Source organism: Perognathus longimembris, chromosome 4 (genome assembly GCF_023159225.1).
Source record: "Perognathus longimembris pacificus isolate PPM17 chromosome 4, ASM2315922v1, whole genome shotgun sequence".
Lineage (NCBI taxonomy): Eukaryota > Metazoa > Chordata > Mammalia > Rodentia > Heteromyidae > Perognathus > Perognathus longimembris.
This window is the reverse complement of record NC_063164.1, coordinates 23,843,683-23,864,741: the sequence shown is the minus strand read 5'-3', so window position 1 is coordinate 23,864,741 and position 21,059 is coordinate 23,843,683. Positions and strand designations below refer to the sequence as shown.

General features: G+C 39.7%; 1 protein-coding gene across 6 annotated transcripts in view; it reads left to right on the top strand.

Annotated features, from left to right (window-relative positions):
* The first annotated feature begins 9,295 nt into the window (after nt 1-9,295).
* The window catches only part of Creb1 (cAMP responsive element binding protein 1), a 46,305-nt gene continuing 34,541 nt past the window's right edge, over nt 9,296-21,059 (top strand). For 3 of the 6 annotated variants that reach the window (XR_007210723.1, XR_007210722.1, XM_048344874.1), the window contains exon 1: nt 9,315-9,506. The gene's annotated coding sequence lies outside the window, so the exon portion shown is untranslated. Of the gene's footprint in view, nt 9,507-21,059 lie in introns of all 6 variants that reach the window. The other 3 variants (XM_048344871.1, XM_048344873.1, XM_048344872.1) reach the window with 3 other exon arrangements.

The following is a 21,059-nucleotide window of genomic DNA, read 5'->3' as shown; positions in this document are numbered from 1 at the left end:
TAATGATTGACTCTACCTCTCTGTTTTTTAAAGACTGATTCTATTTCTAATGATCACAACTCTTTTCTCCACTTATGAAATTCTTTGTGAGTACATCGGCCCCTTCAAATAATCGTAGATAATGTCCCCATCTCAAACTTAACTTAGTTACATCTGCATAACTCCTTTTTGCCAGGTAATGGGATCCAAGAACTAGGACATGGTCATCATTGCGTTTCCTTAACATAGTATTTATACTTTTTTTTGTTGGTACAGGGAATTGAACTGAAGGCCAAGCAAACTACTACTTGAGTCACATCCCCAGTCAAATTATTTTCTGATTCTTTTATTGTGGAGTGTTAGGAAACAATAGAGCAAAAAGCATATGTTCACTTTGTTTGATCAGAACCCTGAAGAGTATATTCCATGGTTTCAACCTCTCACATCTATTTTTATTATAATGGCACAGAGCCTGGCTCTGGTGGCTCACTTCCATAATCCTAGCTACTAAGGAGGCTGAGATATGAGGATCGTGCTTCAAAGCCAGCCCAGGTAAGAAAGTCTGTAAGACTCTTATCTCCAACTAACCACCAGAAAACTGGAAGTGGAGCTGTGGCTGAAAATGGTAGAGCACTAGCCTTGGGGGAAAAACTTCAGGGACAGTGTCTAGGCCCTGAGTTCAAACCCTACAAGCTGGGGGATGGGGGGAGGAAGAGGAAACTCAGCATAGAAATGATAATCGGAATAGCAGTGTCTCAATTAAGCCATAACAGACCCTATTATTGTTTGTGAAAGAAGCTGTCAGGGTAAAAGTGAATAAAAATGAACAATAGAAAAGAGGAGGTGAGGAAAAGTGTTTTTAAAAGAAGAGCACATAATAATCATGAAATACATGCTACTTAGTAACATGGAATGATACCCATGGACCAACAGACAAGAATCAGAGATGAGAAAAGGAAGGTAACATAGTATAGGAGGAAAAAAAACCCTAAATTTACAACTAGAAGTTCTAAATTCAGACCCCAATTCTCAAAGATATAGTATGATTTTGTTTTTTGTTTCTTTGTTTGTTTTTTGTCAGGGCTTGAACTCTGGGCCTGGGCACTGTCTCTGAGCTCAAAGCTAGTGCTCTATCACTTGAGCCACAGTGCCCCTTCTGGTTTTCTGGTGGTTAATTGGAGATAAGAGTCTCAAGGACTTTCCTACTGGGGCTGGCTTTGAACCGCAGTCCTCAGATCTCAGTCTCTTGCTAGGATTACAGGCAGATATTCTCCAGAATTACTTTTATTCATTCAAAAAGTTTTCTGAGCTTTTACTATGTACTAAACACCATGTTAGAGCATGAAGGACATAGCAATAAATAAGGTAGACATGTCTGCCCTCATAGAGGTTATTGTAGAGAACTAGAAATACAGTAGGAAATGTGAGAAGTTAGTTGATGAAAATGAAGAATTCAGACACAAAAGGACAGTAGCACATAAAGTGGTGTGGGTGGGGGAAGGAAGGTAGGAACTCAGAGAAGAGCAGTAGTTTGTAAAGCCTGAGGAGGGAGGCAGGCGGTGTTTGGAAGAATGCTTCAGGGACTCTACTTCTTTGGGAAACTAGTTAATATGATTTTTTGTACTACACATGAAAACAACACCCAATAATGCCAGAAGAATGTATGTGGGTTACTGTGGTGCTACAGAATGCTGAAATTACATTGTGGAATTTACAACTACTTTGTTTTCTTTTCAAAGCAAAGCCCCCCTCCCTCCCTCCTTCTTCATTCTACAATGCCAGTGAAGCACAGCAATGAAGAGTGCAGACTCTGCAGCCGGACTGCCCCGCTGCCATTACAATCTCTACGACCTCGGAAACATATCCTCTCCAGCTTCAGCTTACTCATCTGTAAAATGTTCCTAACATTAATATTGTCCTCAGTGAGTTATTATGAGAATTTAATCAGTTAATACACTGGAAAGTGTTTAGGACAATGTCTGGCACAAAGTAAGCATTCAATAAATCTTTACTTGTTACCATTATTGTTTTTAATTGACAACCATGGGCCTTTTGCAATTTCCAGGAAGGATAATAAGCCATTTGACTTTGCCTATGGCACTGTTTTCTGTCACAGGGACAATGGAGAGGCAGCAGCACTAGTACCTCACCATTTCATATTGGAAATCATAATTAAAAGAAAACAGAATCTCACTAATCACTTCTTCAGTTCTGATTCTGAGATGTGGGAAGACCAAAGAGCTTCAAAGGGGTTTTCATCTCTTTCATGCTACAATGAAACCAAGATAGGAATGATAAAATGTACCCATGTAGAAATCAGGCTCACAATAGGGTAATACCTTAGTAGAGCCTCCTGAGTTACAGAACCCAATCTATACATACATGTTATGATCAATCTGTGGGAGACCTGTTAGTGCAAACCATATGTTCACATGATTAAATCTACAATTTCAACTGTATCCACTTAAGAAATACTTGAATACTAGGCATTTTCTCAATAATAAAGCAGGAACAAGAGAGATAAAATACCCTGCTCTGGAAGGTGCAGACAAAAATCACAATAAATGACTTTATATACAGCATATCAGAAAGTCATAGGTGCTGTGTGGGAAGTAGTAAAGAGAAATAGGGAGAGAAAAGGCTCAGAGAGGCAAAGTGTGTGTGTGTGTGTGTGTGTGTGTGTGTGTGTGTGTGTGTGCGTGTGTGTACACATACCAGTCCATTGTCCTTTACCTTTTCTTGCTCAAAGCTAGCAATCTACCACATAAGCCACACCTCCAGTTTTTTGGTGGCTAATTGGAGATAAGAATAATGAATTTTCCTGCCTGTGCAGAATTCAAACCTTAATCTTCAAATCTCCACCTCCAGAGTAGCTAGGAATAAAGGCCACTGGCCCATGATTAGTCATGTATTTGTAAGAGAAAAGAGGACTGATGACAAATTGGACTTTACTGATGGCTGGTTAGTATGTAAATCAATGGTGGAAGGGAAGGGAAAAGAAGGGAGGTGAAGGGGAGAAGGGAAGAGGAAGGGAGAAGAAGAGAGGGAAGAAAGGGGAAGAGTTCTGAATTGGGTTTAGCAATCTACAGAGTAACCATTAGCTGAGGTAAAGGTTATAGGTAGAGAAAAATTCTGCAAACAAATGGGGCAAAGAACAGCTTTGGATGTGATAAAATGGAAAGGTCAACTAATCATCCAAGTAGAGATGCTGACGTTTGAATATACAAGTCTGTAGTATTGAATACTGGGGAATTGTGAGCATATTTGTATGTAAAACCATAAGACTGAAAGGAAGCATTAAAGACAGAACAGAGACAAAAGGGAAGCAGCCCAAGGACAGTCTCAGGAGAGTCCAATATTAAGATGCCAATAGCAATACTGAGAACAGCAATATAGGGCTGATACCAAGAGAGGGAGGTATCCTGTGGATGAAGGGAAGGGTTCAGGGAGCAGGGAGTGTGGTCAACTGTGTCACATGCTTCTGATAGGTCAAGTGAGACCGAGAATCAGGGACTACCCATTGCATTCAGAAACCTGAAAAGTAGTTTGGGTGGGATGCTGAACACTAGAACTAGTGGGATTAGAGGATGGGAAGAAAGGGAAACATCCTCTTTCAAAGATATTTATTGTAAAAGAGAAAAAAAGTGTGCCATAGCTGTTGGAGGGTGGTGGGTATGATTCTTTAAAAAATAATAAGCAATATTAAAATATATTACTTTATCTAGGGAACTGTAACTGGCAAACAGACCAGGAATAGTTGTGATTAAGTCAATCTTTTCTTTCTACTCTGTAGTTACAAATTAAAATTCACAAGATTTCTTTGTGAGTGGACATTAGATAACAGCACAATCTTGCACTGGTTTCAACTGAAAGAGTCCCAAGCATCATTATATGGCAGAGAAGCAGTACTGGACCCAATGCTTGACTCCACTGGGCAGGGCATACTCCTTTGACTAGGAGAAATACTAACCATCCATCTATTCTTACACGTTAGCAGCATTATTGATCACCTATTATATGCCAGTTACTAAGGATACAAGTTTTAACAAAACAAACTCTGCCTCTATGAAGCACATAGTTGAAAAGTATCTAGACAAATGAATAATTATGTTATAAATGTTAAAAAGAAGTACATGTACATACAAGGGGCAACAGGGAATTAAGTTGTTTATTCAGTAGTGGTGATGTTTGGATTATTTATAGGCCTTGTTATTACGATTATGATCAATTTCAATTGATTCTTCATCCAGAGATACTTATTAATGTAGGTTATATTAAACATTATATATGCCTCCTCATTTTAACCAAAAGAAAGAACAACCAAGTCACTGCTTTTCTCCCCTGTATCTTCCTAGAATTCTCCTAAGCTAATACAAACATATGCTTTTCGCTGGGATTCTGCTTTCTGAAACAATACAAACTAAGACAAAAACCAAGTGGATATGTGGGTAGGTAGTGGTTTAAATGAGTCTGAAGTTTGGAGGGCAATTTTGGGAGATGTAATTTTCATTGCTGTCAAGGAGGCACAGTATATATATATATATGTATATATGTATACATATATGTATATATATATTCATTCATGAGACTGGATGAGAACACAAAGGATAGAGCAAAAAGAGAAATGTCTGAAAGTAGACAAGCTGAAGATTTTAGTACATATCTGTTTTGTTCACTGATATATCCATGGTTTCTAGAAAAGTACATGGTACAAAGTTGGTGTTCAATAGACACTTTTAGAATAAATGAAATAGGTCATGAAGGCTTTGGAGTTAGAAAGTCACGTGGGGTGATGAACTAGGATACTTGAACCCTGTGATTGTGAATATTAGGTTCACAGCAGAAGTGAGAGAAAAATAACAGAAAGGAACCTGTGGTTAGAGAAAAGCTCTCAAATACCACTTTCTCCTTGAAACCTTTTATAATTATCCCACCTTTCTACCCTTATAGGCCTATCCGATGATACTTATTTATCTTTTACTGTGTTGAATTAGGTCCATGTGCTCACCTCTACTTTCAGCTGCATTCCTTCCCCAATACTGACTATATTATGCAACTGGAAAACAATTTAAATTAAAATGGAGGTGGCCTCCAAATCTTAGAAATAAAAATTGGATGCTGAAAGTTCAGCATTGCCAATGGTTTACAAATTTGCTAGAGCAGAACATATGTAATTAGGAAACTGAATTTCAAATCTGGATTATAATTAAGAGTTTAGTTCATTAACCTGAATAAATAACTAAATGAGTAAATAAGTGAATGAACAGGTGAAGTGGGTACAGAAGCCTCTAGAGCAAAAATCAAGGATACATGACTTAATAACTGCTAGAGTACCAGTGGCCTCATAGTATGGTACAAGAACTAGCAGCAACAAGCTGGCAGTTAGAAAGCATGTGAGTTTAGCATTATCTGAGAAGTGATGAAATAAAGCCTAAATGGTCAGTTTGAATACAAGGGAAAAAAGATGAACACTTTAAAAAATGTAAGCTGTGTTGTTTTTAAAAACCCCTAATTTTGTGGGTAATAAAAATAGGCTATTTGCTATAGGTAAATAATTACAAAATGATGCCATCCTGTATAGGGTCAAGTTAAGAGGTGAACTGTTTTGAGATTCCTAGGTGAAACCAGTAATAGGTAACTTAAAGAAAATTAACACATTATATTAGTGTTGTGTACTTTGCAGTCCTTAGCTTGTTTATTCATCATACTAACTTTATTTTTTTTCATTTCTTTTTTTTGGCCAGTCCTGGGGCTTGGATTCAGGGCCTGAGCACTGTACCTGGCTTCTTCTTGCTCAAGGCTAGCACTCTACCACTTGAGCCACAGCGCCACTTCTGGCCATTTTCTGTATATGTGGTGCTGGGGAATTGAACCCGGGGCCTCATGTATACAAGGCAAGCACTGTTGCCACTAGGCCATATCCCCAGCCCATTTTTTTTCACTTCTTTATTGTCAAAGTGATGTACCAGAGGGGTTGAGTTTTATATGTAAGGCAGTGAGTACAATTCTTATCCAACCTGTTACCTCCTCCCTCATTTTTCCCCCCGCCTACCCTCTCCCCACCTCCTCCCCGCCATGAATTGTACAGTTGGTTTGCACCATATAGTTTTGTAAGTATTACTGTTCCAGTGGTTTGTCTTTTTATCCTTTGTCTCTCAATTTTGGTATTCCCTTTCCCTTCCCTAGTTCCAATACACGTATATACAGTACTCAGGGTACTAAAATCAGTTACAGTGATATCGGGGTAAAACCATGGGAAAGAAATACAAAAGAAAAAGGGCATAATTTTACATGGCATGTGGAAAATAACAATATACCACGTTTCCATAACTTGGAGTTTATTACGCTTAGCATCATCTTATGTGTTCATATGGACATACCTATTGAGCTACTGTGATCTTCTGCTAGGACTATCCTAGACATGTACTAATTATTCCCAATGAAGGAAACCATAGAGTCTGTTTCTTTGGGTTTGGCTCACTTCATTTAGTATGATTTTTTTTCCCCAAGTCCTTCCATTTCCTTATGAATGGGGCAATGTCATTCTTTCTGTTACAGGCATAGAATTCCTTTGCATCACTCTAACTTTAAGAGGTAGGTGTTATTTCTGAGGCACAGGAGTAAATCATTTGCCCAAAATCATTAGCTAGTAAGCAGCCAAGCTACTGCAATGATCAAAATGTCTATGCTTCCCAACTCATGTAATGAAATCCTAACTCCGGATTTGATGATATGAGAAGGGGTGTGGCCTTTCACAGGTAAATGGGTTATGAGGTGGAGCCCTTATGAGTATCATTAGTGACCTTAAACAAAAAGGGAACATAAAAGAACCCTGTCATCTTCAGGAATCTATGAGGCAACAAGAAAAAAATGGGTACCCACACCGGGAAGAGTGACCTCAGCAGAACCAGAGGATCCTGGCAGCCTCATCTTCAACTTCCAGATTTATAAGAATAAATTTGTTTTTTGTTGTTGTGTTTTTTTGTCAGTCATGGAGCTTGAACTTTGGGTCTGGGCCCTGTCCCTGAGCTCTTCAGCTCAAGGCTAGCGCTCCACCACTTGAGCCACAGCACCACATAAATTTGATATGTTTAAGTTATCAAGTCTATCGTATTTTATTTTAACAGTCCAAAATACTAACAGAACCAGTATTGGAACTCAAGTGTTGACACTTATCCGGGACAAAAATTCACTGTTGTGCCAACAGTTAATGAGCACTATACAGTCTAGCTATTATAAATTTGTTAGCGATGGGAAAGGAGAAGAAAAGCAGGCAGGTAAACAAGACAGATGTGGACCTTCCCTTCAGACATTATAAGAAAACTAAACAATTATGACAAGTGGGTAAAGAAAGTGATCAACTATACTTTGTAGGAGTGAGAGAAATCCAGGGAAAGGGAATGAATGGCATGTGCAATGCCTGCAGGTGACACCCTGCTGTAGGGGAAGAGAAAGCAGAGTCTGGAAAAATAGACTAAAAATATGGCCAGAATACAGAGAATTAGGACAGTTAGAAAGGCTGGAAAAGACAGGTGCAGATTAGACAATCCAGGCAAGGGCTTAGGCAGTAAGTTCAGTAAGCAAAGGAAAGCCACTGAAGGAATTTAAGAAGGATATGATACGATTAACTTGTAGTCTGAAGAGTTCTCTGGCAGCAGTGGGGTAAATGGACTGGAGTAAGGCAGAAGCAGTCATGGTGGCTACTGCAGGACTTCAAGAGAGGAACGCGGGTTAACCTAGAGTGGGATGAAAGAATAGCATGGGAACAGAGAAAGTCATGATTTCTCAGAAGACAATATATGTGATTCTGAGTTGTCCTGGAAGCTTGCTAGGTTTTTCTAGCTTGCCCTGAGTAGATGCTAGGAGCTTAAAAGAAATATTTGGAGGGAATATAATACACAAGCTTGTTGTGATATGCAAAATGAAAAATGTAGCAAAGACTGTTACAAAGTGTAGCAAAGGCTGTTGGACAGATGAATCTAGAGTTCACGAGCAAGGCCTGGGCTACAGTTTGAAGAGTCTCTGTCAGAATTATCTGCAGCTACTGGAAGCTACTGGAAGCTACTGGAAGTGGACCCCCAAAAAGAGGATCAGAACTCAGCTCAGCAGATTCCAATAGAGGAGGCGGATGAAGAAGGGGAAAGTGTCAGGCAACAGAGGTAAGAGGAAAACTGACCGAAGAAAGGAAGGGAAACTCCATTTGGAGAATAGTGTCAAACACTGGGGTGAGGCCTTGTACAATGGGGAGTGTCTTGACTGTCTTGACCAACATGAAGTTCGCGTGTGACAATTCCGAGTCCTGGGCAGGTTAGGAGGATTGAGCAGCAGAACTACGAGGGAATACTCATGAGAGAAGAGACAGTTGGGAGTTGTCAGAGGGGACTTGAGGAGATAGCAAATGGTAAATATCTTTAAGCAATGACAGCCACCAACGAGACTATTACTCAGAAAGAGCAGATAGAGAAAGCAAGAAGGGAAGAAGTGGAAGGGCGACTGGTGGAGTCCAGAAGGGGCAGAAACAATTATAAAACTTGCCCCCCCCCCCGGAGGGGGTGTGGTGCAATAAAAAGAATAAAGCCGAGTCTCCACCAAGCCACCCGTCAGGTTCGGGGCCCGGCGGGTGCAGGCCGCAGCTGCAGGAAGCAGAAGGGAAAGGCGGGCAGCACGCCCGGGGTGTCCCCTGGAGGAGGGCGGGGGACTGGGGGGCTCGCGTCTCGAGTGGGGAAGAGCCGCCACGACACCGGTCGTGGTGCGGAGGGCCTCGGCTGCTTGCGCGGCGGGGCGAACCCCGCGAGGTGCCCCGAGTTCTAGAAAAAGATCAGCCTGGGCCAGCCACAGGCACAGCCACAGCCGAGAGAACACGACCTTAGCGCCCCGCCGGCTGCCGCGCTCCCGCCGGGTCCCAGCCCACGAGGCGCGGCTCCCGCGTCCCCACCGCGTTTGAAAGTTCCCGGGCCCGTGGTCGCCGCCCCAGCTCCCGCCGCCTTCTGCCGAGTTCCCACGACAGCCCGCGACACCCGAGGAGCCCCCCGCTCCCCCCCCCCCCAGCCACACACCAACCCCCGCGGCCTCCACACTTCCGCCGCCCGGTTTGAAAAGCTTTCGAACCCTTCGGCGAAGTCCGGCTGCTTTCCTCCCGGAACCCGTCCCCAAACCAAGCCCTTGGCTGGCCCGCCTCCCCGCACTCCCCTTTCCGCCGGGTCCGGAGAAGCCCGAAGGCCTTCGGGCCTTTCCGCCGGCGGCGCGGGGCGGGGCGGCGCGGGCCGCTCGGGGCCGGGCTCGGCTGTTTCCGTGCGCAGCCGCTGCGCACTCGGCGCTGGGCGGCGCTGGCTGGCTCCCTGGCTGCGGCTCCTCAGTCGGCGGCGGCGGCTGCTGCCTGTGGCCCGGGCGGCTGGGAGAAGCGGAGTGTTGGTGAGTGACGCGGCGGAGGTGTAGTTTGACGCGGTGTGTTACGTGGGGGAGAGAATAAAACTCCAGCGAGATCCGGGCCGCGAACGAAAGCAGTGACGGAGGAGCTTGTACCACCGGTAAGAGGAGCAGGAGGAGGAGGCAGGAGCCGGAGAGAGCCGGGGGGACGGAGGGGGGCCGGGGAGGCGCCGGACACCCGCGCCCGGGGCCTTCCCCTCGCAGGAGGGGCCGCGGTAAAGATGGAGCCTCCGCCCGAGCCCCACAACCTCGCCGCCGCTCGCCGCGAACAAAGGATAATGGCGGCGGACTGGAGCCAGCGGCGGCCGGGCGGCAGCGACTCTGCCTGCAGCCAGCGGCGGCGCTCATGGCGGGGGGCGGCGGGTGGGGTGGGAGCCGGCGACCGGGGGTGTGTGCGGGCGGGCGGGCGGGAGGCCGGCCTCGGCGAGCTGGCGCCCGCGTTCCCGCCGCCGCCACCGCCGGGCCGGGCCAGGTCGGGCCGGGCGTGGAGCCGGAGCCAGAGCCCGAGCCGCCCCGGGGGAGGCCGGCCGGGCTACTCGCCCGCCCGCCCGCCCGCCTGCCTGTGTGCCCGGCTCGTCGCCGACCTCGCTGTCCGCTCCGCTCGGCCCTGCCTGGCCGGGCCCGGTTCTCCGCCCGGGCTGCCGCCGCCCCGGGTGCCCAGGGGGGGTGGAGGAGGAAAGGCGACAGTTGAGGGCAGAGGAGGTGAAGGTGCCGCACGGCTGCCATTCCCGGCCGCCGCCGGGCTCGCGGTGCCCGCTCGGCGAGGGGACGGGGCGGCGAGGGTCCGACCCGCTCTTCCCCCCTCTGCGTTCTCTTTGTGTAATAAAGTTCGAAACTCACCCAAGGTTTGCTCTCGTGCTGTATTTTATTCTCGCCCCCTTTCCCCCTCGCTCTCGCCCAGCCTTTGGAGGAGGATGCTGTTGGCTGCCCTGCGCTGCTTATTTTCGTGGTTTTAAAGGGAATTTTTGACTCCTTTTCCTCCCTCTTCTCTTTTCTCCCACCCCATTAAAAAAAAAAGCGAGTCGTCTTGGAAGTGTGGTGTTGTATTGTTTTTTTATTTTTATTTTTTGCAAGGAAAGGGATACTAAAGAAAAAAAAAACATTTTGCAATAACTTTGGAGAGACGGTTGGGATCTGGTCACGGGGAAGCTGGTGTTTGCAAGCAGTTTCGGTTTTAACCTTTCGGCAAGGTTGATCATCGCACCGCGTTTGAAAACCGCCGGGGAAATGATTAGTCGGAAGCACTTTGATTTTTTTTTTTTAACATCAGTTTTTCTTTTTTTGTTTTTGTCTTTTTTTTTTCTTTTGGTGGGGGCCGAGGGTGTTTGAGTTATCTGCGCGCACACACACACATCCCACACGCACAAGTCCTGCTTACACCCCCCCTCCCTACACACCTTTTCTACATACTTTTGTCTAAACTTTAATGAGGGATTGATTTAATTCAAATTCTAAAAATAGGCATTATAAGTGTCCATTGTTTGTCTCGAGTACGGTAGCTAACCTCATTCTGAGACTGATGACAATTTGAGATTTTTTTTCCCCCCCTTTGCCTAGGGGTGTGGGGGGGGGACTGCAAAAAAATTCACTGACACATGGGTTTAGACATTTTTAAAGAACCTGCAGTATGACCTATTTAAATTTGTCAAACCCTCTCAAGACGTTAACTGTTTCTTTCTGGCCTCAGTTTGCATTAGCTCTGTCAGTATAGGGTACTTTCGGTTGCTACCTATTAAAATTTTGCACATGTAACTAACCGCTGCTTCCTGATTTAAAAGTAAAGCACCGAATGAATATTTGAAAGATAAACAGGTCGTTAAATGCGATTGACTCATGGGAGGCTTCTACATAAGAATAAATAATGATGGTTAATTGAAAGTGCCTTCTGATTTTCTGTATCCACGTTGCTTTTCCAAAATCTACTTTGCTGCATTGTTACTTTTTAAAGGACCACATTAACAATTTGTCATTGCCAAGAAAATCAAGATAAATACAAGGAATTTTTCCACAGAATGATTTTATTTACAAATATGAAAGTAGTTATATATAGTATTGATGGTGGTGAAACTACTGCTTTTCCGTTTTTTTTCTGTAAACCAAAAAGTACACTTTTTAAAACCATATTCTGCACAAATGATTTTTCATGTGAGTTTTTAAGGATATTTTCTGTTGTGTTCTTTAGCCCTGGCCAAAGGTCCTTTCAGATTTATTTTACTTAGATTTGTAACTTGTGATTCCATGGAATTTCAGGTGAAACTTTGCAAACTTTTATTCATATTTTTATTAGATCTGAATAGTAGGGAGTTTTTGTTCTTACATAAGTAGCTTTTTTTAATCTCTTGTTTTAAGATACTTGGTTTTGTTTAAGTACAGTATAGAGAAAGCCAAGTATGCATTTTTGTCTTTAAAGACAACATTCATAATTGCGTGCTTACAGTGTATTAATGAAATTTCTCCATTTATTTCTAACTGTCTTAGAGGCCATAGCTCTAGAAGCTTGGCTATAGTCAGACTGTGTATTCTCTTGACAGCTTCTTTGATGTATAACTTCTGGTGGTATCTTTATTTTGAGTGGTAAAGCTCAAGTCTGAAATCACAAAGCTCATGTAGCAGATGTCAGAGTATGGTAAAATGCAGGCTATTTTTTTTTCTTACTCATTTGTGAACTCATCTCTGATGCAGTGTCATTTGAGACAAGTTTATACTAATTCAGATATTAGCACCTACTGGGACAGAGAATGTCTTTTTGAAAGAGTCACAGGTTTGGAGTCACAGGTCTGGGTCTGAGTCCTGACATTTCCAGTACTGTCAAGTGCCTGCTATTAAGGAATTTTTTGACCTAAGGGAAATTTCTTAATCTCAGACTCAGTTTCCTTATCTGTAATATTAGAATAATAGCATTTACTTTAGGTTGTGAGATAAAGTATTATCCTTCAGCTAATTATAGCTGTTTGTCTTAGCTTCATTTTAACTTCCTACTTGTGGAAACTTCAAGTTTATTAACTTCTCCATACTTTATTTAGTACTTAACTGTATTTAATACTCTGGGCCAAGAAGATGCCAAAAACCCAAAGTTGAATATCACCATCTTCTGTCAAGAAACTTGGGAAATTGGTGATTAATAAGGCAAAAGGAAGATCAACCTTGAAGTAAAAAGAGTATTTTTTTGCATCTCCAGTTTCATTTTTGGAAAAGACAATTCAGATAGTTTATAATTTAAAATAGATATATCTGTAATATAGTAAATGCCCTGCATTTCCTCTGTCCATTACCTAAATGTTGCCCAATTACTGTTAAGTCATTTCATATGCAAACGTGTATGTATTTCCTCTTTATATATAGCATGCTGTACCTACTATCCTAAATCTTGCCTTCCCCCAACTGCTGTCCCCTCCAGTGCCCACCGCCCAACCACTTAATATGGACTGGCATTTTGGTTTGTGTAAGCACAAAAAGCTTGTACATATATTAATTGTACGAATTAACCAGTTAGTGAGCCACTTTTAAATATGACCTTTTAAACTTTACCAGTATGCCTTTCTTTAAATGAAAGACATTTCATTTGAATGAAAAATATCATTTGTGACAGGAAGTTGGTCTTTGAACTGCCTGACTTCCTTTTTAGTTCCCGTTTTTAAAAGATTTAGTGAAATGATCAAGATGAGGCAAACAGTTAAAATTTACTTTACAAAGTGGATTTAGTCTGCCTTGGAGATTCTTACAATCCTGAACATTCTGCTTCCTTCAAATACTATTTTGGCCAAAAAGTTTCTGATATTTTATCCCTAAATGAAGAAGTACATTTAATTTAGTCCTGTTCTTGTTTTATAAGCAGACAACTGAGCTGTGGTTGCAGTTTAGTAGTAGAGTTGCTGCCTACATGTAAGGTTTGATTACCCAGCACTGCAAAAAAAAAATACAATATATATGTGCATGTGCACACCCATTTCAACTCAAGGCAAAACTAACTGCAGTATTTCCGTGTTTCTCTCTTTTCCTTTTGGGTTCTTAAAAATAGCAAGAAGCCATAGTACGTTTTTAATATACATGCTATTGCTGTGTTTATCTTTAAAATACAGTTGCTATGGGTTTTCTGAGTGACTGAAACTAAGAAAGTAATAACTGAGTTAGTAGCAGATACACATACCATATATCTTTCAATAATGATTAAAGCTGTTATGGTATACTTTGTTTTTCATTCAAGTTGAGAAGCTAATGTTGTGATTATATATGTTAAAGTTTTCATGTGCATTTACTATTTAATACATATTTACTATTTTAGTGCAGTTTTTACTATTAAAATTTTGAAGTTTTAATGCACATGACAAAATATTAATATAAGCTACTTTTACAAGATATGCATCTTCACTGATTACAGAGGCTGGAATGGGGTAAATACTGGAAACCTGTGAAGGCAGGCTACCAGCAAGTTGAATGATTCATAAATCACCTCTTAGGGTGGAGGTAAAGATGGAACTAAAGAAACGAACTGATAATTTAAAACTAGCTGTTTATTAATGTATTCTTATGACAATTTAATAATAAAATTATAAATAAGAAAAATACATGTGCTAAACTTATAAGCTGACCCTGAACATCTTACTGAAGTTGTAAGAAATATAATTGAAAATTAGACACAACTTTTATGCTTATAAATTTAGGTTTGAGGGGGAAAAACTCATAAAACTAGCCAATTAGTTTTTCTTCTGATCCAAAATGTATGACTCTTCTTAAAATATGCACACCTGTCTCCAGTTTTAAGTCTATGTAAAGATAGATTTTATTGTTTTGCCCAGATTTTTGTTAGGCTACATATAAGAAATCATTCCATATTATAGTGTTTTTCCAACAGATAAACAGAATGTAGTATCTCCTCTGATAATCTGTAATTTTATGCATACATTACCTAAAACTAAGTACTTAATCAAGTTCCTAAGGCTTAAGGCTTTGCAAATCTGAATTTACAACCACACACAAACCAAAATAAAGTGGAGTTGATGTTATAGCTCAGTGGTAGAGCATTTGCCTATCTTGCACTGGCATTGGGTTTGATCTCTAGCACTTCAAAAAGCAAAAACATTAGAAATCCATGATAAACTTTTAGATGCCAATGTTGCTTTTTCTCAGAGTTGAAGTAAGATAATTAAGGGCATATCATAAATGAAACTGGGTATGTGGACAGCTGGGAAAGCACTTGTCACATTTTTTCCCCTCCAGGTTGTTAGATTAATCTAGGATTTATGAATAACCTAGAAAAGAAGGTTTGGAGAGGAGAGGAAGTTCCTACTTTTTTGGTTTTTTGAAAGGAAAAAAGAATGACTTTTGGTTGAAGAGTTAATTTTTTTAACATCAGTTGAGATAAAATAGCTAAGCAATGAGTATGAGTAGAGGATGGGTTTGCAAGTTAACATCAGTGGTAATAAGAAGTTGTATTTTCCAAGCCAGGTTACTTGGGTCACATCTTTAATTCTAGCTGCTCAGAGGCTGAGCTCAGAAGGATCATGGCCAGCCCAGGCAAAAAGCATGTGTGGTCACCCCATCTTTGCACTTTTTACCACAACTATGCAGGAAGCTGAGATTTGGAGAATTGAGATTCAAAGCCAGCCACTAAGGTGCAAATAATTGGTGAGACTATCTCTACATGAAATTGGTGAGGCTATCTCCACGCTGGAGGTGATGCACACCTGTCATCCCAGCTCTGCAGAAAGTTATGGATTGCAGTCCAAGTACATGCAGTAAAGAAGAGAGACCCTATCTCCAAATAATAAGTACAAAAAAAGGGCTAGATGGTCTGGGAATGTGGCCTAGTGGTAGGGTGCTTGTCTAGCATACATGAAGCCCTGGGTTCAATTCCTCACTACCACATATACAGAAAAGGCCAGAAGGGGTGCTGTGACTCAAGTGGTAGAGTGCTAGCCTTGAGCAAAAAGGAAGCCAGGAACAGTGCTCAGTGCCCTGAGTTCAAGTCCCAGAACTAGTAAATAATTTTTTTTTTTTAAAAAAAGGGCAAAAGGCATGGCTAGGTGCTCTAGAGGCACATGCCTGGTAGGCATGAGACTTAAGTTCAGACCCTAGTGTGTCCATAAAGCAAAAAAGTAGCTTTTCCAAAGATGAATAGATCTTTGAAAGGGAGATCTTTAAGTGAATTCCTAATGAGCTAGTTACTTGCATATTGAGTTTTTGCTTACAATTATGTAACTATAGATGAAACTAAAATGCTTTTTCAAAAAACTGCAATCCATGGTCAATAAAAACATAGCTATATTTTTTAGGATGTTATCCCTATGCGATTGGCAGTAAGAGGCTCACAAGTATCTTTTTGTCATCATTGAAGTGAAAACTGCTGATTATTCTGAAGTACTCTTAAAGGGGTGTCACTGTCTTGTATCAGTGTAAGTGTGTGTTAATCACAACTATGACTAGTAATATTAACAGTGGTTTTATGTATTGCCATTTGTCAACCCAGTCACTTCTTGCTCATTGAATGCTTTCTTAAAATTTATTTTTGGCCATCAGCAACTTGTAGTTGGTAAAATAATCACAAGAAAATTATTCTGTTAGGTATTTATGAAAGTAATACCTAAATGATAACCGAAGATTGTTTTAGTTGCTATAAAAAATTAGCCTGAGTATATGACTCCTGTATCATCAAGTAATTTATGAATGTTGAGAGTGAAAATGACATAGATGGCAGAATACCAATTTGCATTGCTGCCTTGAGTTTTTGAGTTTAGAAGAGAAGGGGCTTAGGGAAGAAAAATTGTGGGAAAGTAGTATAGAATAGGTAAAGTGTGTTCTAGGTAGTAAAATAAATGAAAATGTAGGTGCAGGAGTTAACAACATATTGATAGAAAAAGTACTAGATTAACCAGAGATCCACATTATAAAGAACCTGTGTAGCAGGAAGTTTTAAATTTCATGTATTGGCCTAAAATGAGTATTTCCTGAAGTCTATTACAACGCACTTTTTTTTAAATGGGCATTCTTTGATCACTTTATTAAAATATAACTTAAATAATCTGCCCATTTGGTGTTTATAATTGAGTGGATTTTAGGGTATTCACAAAGTTATAGGTACCATCACAGTCAGTCCTAGGGCATTTTCATCATCTCCAAAAAAAACCACATTTCTTACTTACTATATCCCCCTATCTCCTACTTTTTTGCTTCTATAGATTGGTGGACATGCATGTAAATGCTCAGTGTAGTGAGCTTCTTAGCATAATGCATTCAAGATTAACCCTTGCTGTAGTGTGTTAATATTTGTTTTGTTTTTGCCAAATAATAGTTTTCATATACAACATTTTGTTTGTTAGCTCATGGATATTTGGGCTTTATGTGCACATATTTTCATTTCTCTTGGATAGGCCTCTAGAAGTGATATATACTAGGTTATATGTTGTTTTGACCGTTTGAGAAGTTTTCCAAAAGTGCTGCATCTTTTTACATTCCTACCAGCAGTGTATGAAGGTTCTAATTTCTTCACATTCTGACTAGCACTTAATTTTACCTATGTTTTTCATTATATCCATCCTGGTGGGTATAAAGAGATACCTTACCATGGTTTTAGTTTTCATTTTATCAATAATGTCAAGCATGTTTTTGTGTGCGTATTGTCCCTTTGTATATCTTTGAGAGGTATCTTTTCAGATTCTTTGCCTGTTGTTTTTTTGTAATTGTCAAGGTGATCTACAGAGGAGTTACAGTTAGATATGTAAAGTAGTGAGTACATTTCTTGCCAAACTTGTTACCTCCTCCCTCATTTTTCTCCTGTTTTTATTTTGAGTTCTCTTTTTGTTGTTGGATTGCAATAGTTCCTAATTCTAGATACAGATCCCTTATTAGCTATGGCTTTAGAAAAATGTGTTTCCCAATCTATAGATTATCATTTGCTTTCTTGGTCGTATCCATTGAGGTACACACATTTTTAATTTTATGATTTCTGGTTCACCCATGTGTCTTTGGTGTCACATTTTATGCATCACAAATTGTTGTATAATTATTAAAAGCATAAGTATCTCTTCAAAAGCTCAATAAACAATACGATTATTTAATGCAAAATAGGTGAAGTAACCAATGTATATTTGGAGTTATACTTCTATATTCCTTGTGTTTTGTAGTGACTGATAAAAAGAAGCAAAGATAATTTTTTAAAGGCAGTATTTTAACTGTATTTTTTTTTTGGTCTTTTCTTTTTTGGTACTGGGGATCGAACCCAGGACATTGCACTTGCTAGGCAAGCGCTTTGCCACTGAGCTCAATGCAGCCCATAAAGGCAGTATTTTAATTGGCTATACCTATATTTCAGAATATTTATGAGAGTTATGATGTAAGTGTGGGTATAATATATTACTCATAAACTACTGTGTTTGGGAAATTCACATTTGTAAACTGATTCATGATGGGACTAGTAACTCCATTTTTTTTACAAATGACTAAAGTTGGCTTTAAAGAATTAAAATGGTGTCCTTGCCTTATAAGGCCTTTATTCTTTTATAAAATTCTTTGTGAAAAAAAGTTCACTTGACTCTTTTCTGCTTTTCCTTTCCCCTTTCCTTCCCTTCCCCTTCTCCTTTTCCTTCTTTTTGCCCATCCTACGGCTTGACCTTGGCCAGGGCACTGTCCATGTTCTTTTGCTCAAGGCTACTACTTTGCTACTCTGACCATAGCTCAGCTTCACTATTTTTGTAATTTATCAGAGATAAAAGTCTCATGGACTTTTCCTCCCTAGCCTGGCTTTGAACTGTGTTCCTCAGATCTCAACCTCCTTAGTCGCTGGAATTACAGATATGAGCCACCAGCACCTGGCTTATTTTAAGGCCCCTGTTTTATTAATGGCTACCAAAATTTTTGTTCTTAAGCAATATTAGTTGTGATTTATAAATGACTCACTTAGGCTCACTTAAAGAAAATATTCTGGCAAAGGACATGGAAAGATATATTGATTCCATTAGGCTATTAATCAGATCTATATCAGAAAGATTTCTGTAAGTGACCAGCTTGCTTTTTTGTTTCCATAATTCCTGGTATTTGTATCATTTCTGAATAGAAGTTTGTGGTTTCAAATTCTTAATATTAAATAGTGCTTGTCTGGCTGGTCAGTGTCTCATACCTGTTATCCTCACTACTCAGGAAGCTGGGATCTGAAGATCACAGTTTGAAGCCAGCCCTGGCAGGAAAATTGGCGAGACTCTTATCTCCCAATAGTCCCCCAAGTTGTAGAGGGCTAATCTTGAACAAAAAACAAAAAATCTCAGGGACAGCACCCAGGCCCTGATTTCAGGGCTCAGGAGTAGCACATGTGCGCACACACACACAAAATTGTACCTTGAGTTTTCATCAATTTTGATGTTTTATTAATATAGTACTTACCTTCTGAGACATAAGAATAGTATGAGATTGTGTTAGTCAAAATAGCCTTTCCAGAAATCAGTATCACAGTGATAAATAAACATCTGCCTGAAAGGTTGAACTTCATACTAATTCTTTCTAGATTAAAGATAGATACCTAAACTTGAGGCTATTTATGAGAAGTACATAATTTAAAATGCTCTATATGATACCGTAATAGTGAATTCATGTCATATGTTTGTCCAAACCAAATGTACAATCTTAATAGGAAACCTAGGGAACCCTAATATGAAACAAACTGTATAAAATCTAAGCTATTTATCTGAGTGCCATTTATTAGTTTCAGTAGATAAACCATGCCAATTTTAAAAGATAGTCTGATATCTTTGTTACTTTTAAGTTCTTGTGCTTTCCCTTTGTTGATTGACTAAGTGCCATAATAAAATAATTTCCATGTTTTCTTAGTCTATAGGTTTTAGGTACCCCCCAAAAACTTCACTTTTTATAATATTTGAAGATTATGTATATATTATGTATAATGTTTATGTATAATATTTGAAGATTATGTAGTGTAGCCCTGAAAGCTTGTAAATTCCTTACAAATCTCTTATGTCTCTCTAGCTATCCATGAAATCAGAGCAAAAACCATAATTCCTAATTAGGACTTTTACATGTACTTCCTCAGAAAACTGAATTTATACTGATTTGTAAATAATCTTAAGAATGCATTTCAAAATTGAGTCCAAGACAACTATCAAGATTAGTTTTAGTTCATAAACTTTCCAGACCAAAAAAAAAAAACCTTAGACATTCTTTCCTCATAAACACTAAGATTTTAGGTAAGTGGGATCATAAGCTTATGAATATTTTAGCTCTAAGTCCTTAGAATTTCAGCATTGAGATAGTTTTCGAAGCAGTACTTAAATTTTAGGGCAGTCTCACTCTAGTAAGATAAATACTGCTTTTTTAGAAGTATGTAGGAGACATATAATCATATTTATCTTTTAAAATTGGCTTTAAAGTCCACATAGAACCTGGTGGTTATGGTTCATTCCTCTAAACCTAGCTACTCAGGCAGCTGAGGTATGAGGATGAGGATTTGTAGCCATCTGGGCTAGAAAGTCCATGAGACTCTTTATCTCTCATGAGCCACCAAAAAACTTAATGTGGAGTTATGTTTCAAGTGGCAGAATACTACTAGCCTTGAGCAAAAAAGCTGAAGGACCGAGCCCTGGCTCAAATCCCAGGACTTGCACCAAAACAAAAAAGCCAAAAAATCCATTGTAGTAGAACTTCACATATACACATTTCTTTTAATTGAATCATTTATTTGAAAAGTTCAAAGTCTAAAAAGATGTGAACGTAGTATTAGGTGGGTATTAGGAAGAATAGGAAGAGATGAGATAAAAATGTTACCACACAAGATACTGCATAGTTAGTCATGGTTGCTGTTTTGCTAAGCAACACTGTCTCTTGTGACCAGACACAAGAGAAAGCAAACAAGCAAGTAAATTTTGCCATTCCTTTTAAAAATATGGAACAAATGCCTTGATTTGAGAAAGTTCAAAGCCTTTCTTGTTGAAATTACTACAGACTTGGGCACATATTTGGTAATGACTATCATAACATACAGTGTTTACATCAATCACATGACCTTTTTCTCTGTTAAGTGCTTTTAAGAACTTTAATAAAATGTGCTTCTTTTTAAAAACAAAATTTTAACAAATGACACTGGTTTCTCTGAGTTAAGTCCAATAAACTAGTGTGTTTATTTTATTAAATAACATTGCAAAAACTTTATTTTGCTATATGCTGCTCTTAGTGGTGCAATTATACTGATATTTAATATCAGTACTAATAGAATTTATAAAAGTATATAACTAAGCCTTTGTCATTAACTATTCAAGTATCATCAAATTTAAATTATGTTCATATTTATTATAACTATCTTGCCTTCTAATATCTAAATTAGAAACTGACATACTGAACTAACATACTGTTTAATGATGAAAGACTTGGGTAGGAACATCCAAGAAAACTTTAGAAAAACTCAGAATTTACATAGCTTGGCTGATGATAGTTTATTTTAGTTGATCATATTGACTGCTCAGGCTCATAACCTAGTTTTTTTTTTAAACTAAGATCAGTGTAACCTATAAACCTAAGTTTATAGAGTTACAGTTGGATAGTTTTTGAGTTTCAGGTGTGTGTGCTTATGTACAAATACACAGATAAAATATTTGAATGTTACTTTTTCCTACCTAGGTTCAATGAAAGGCGGCTGCTATATTTAACATGCTTAG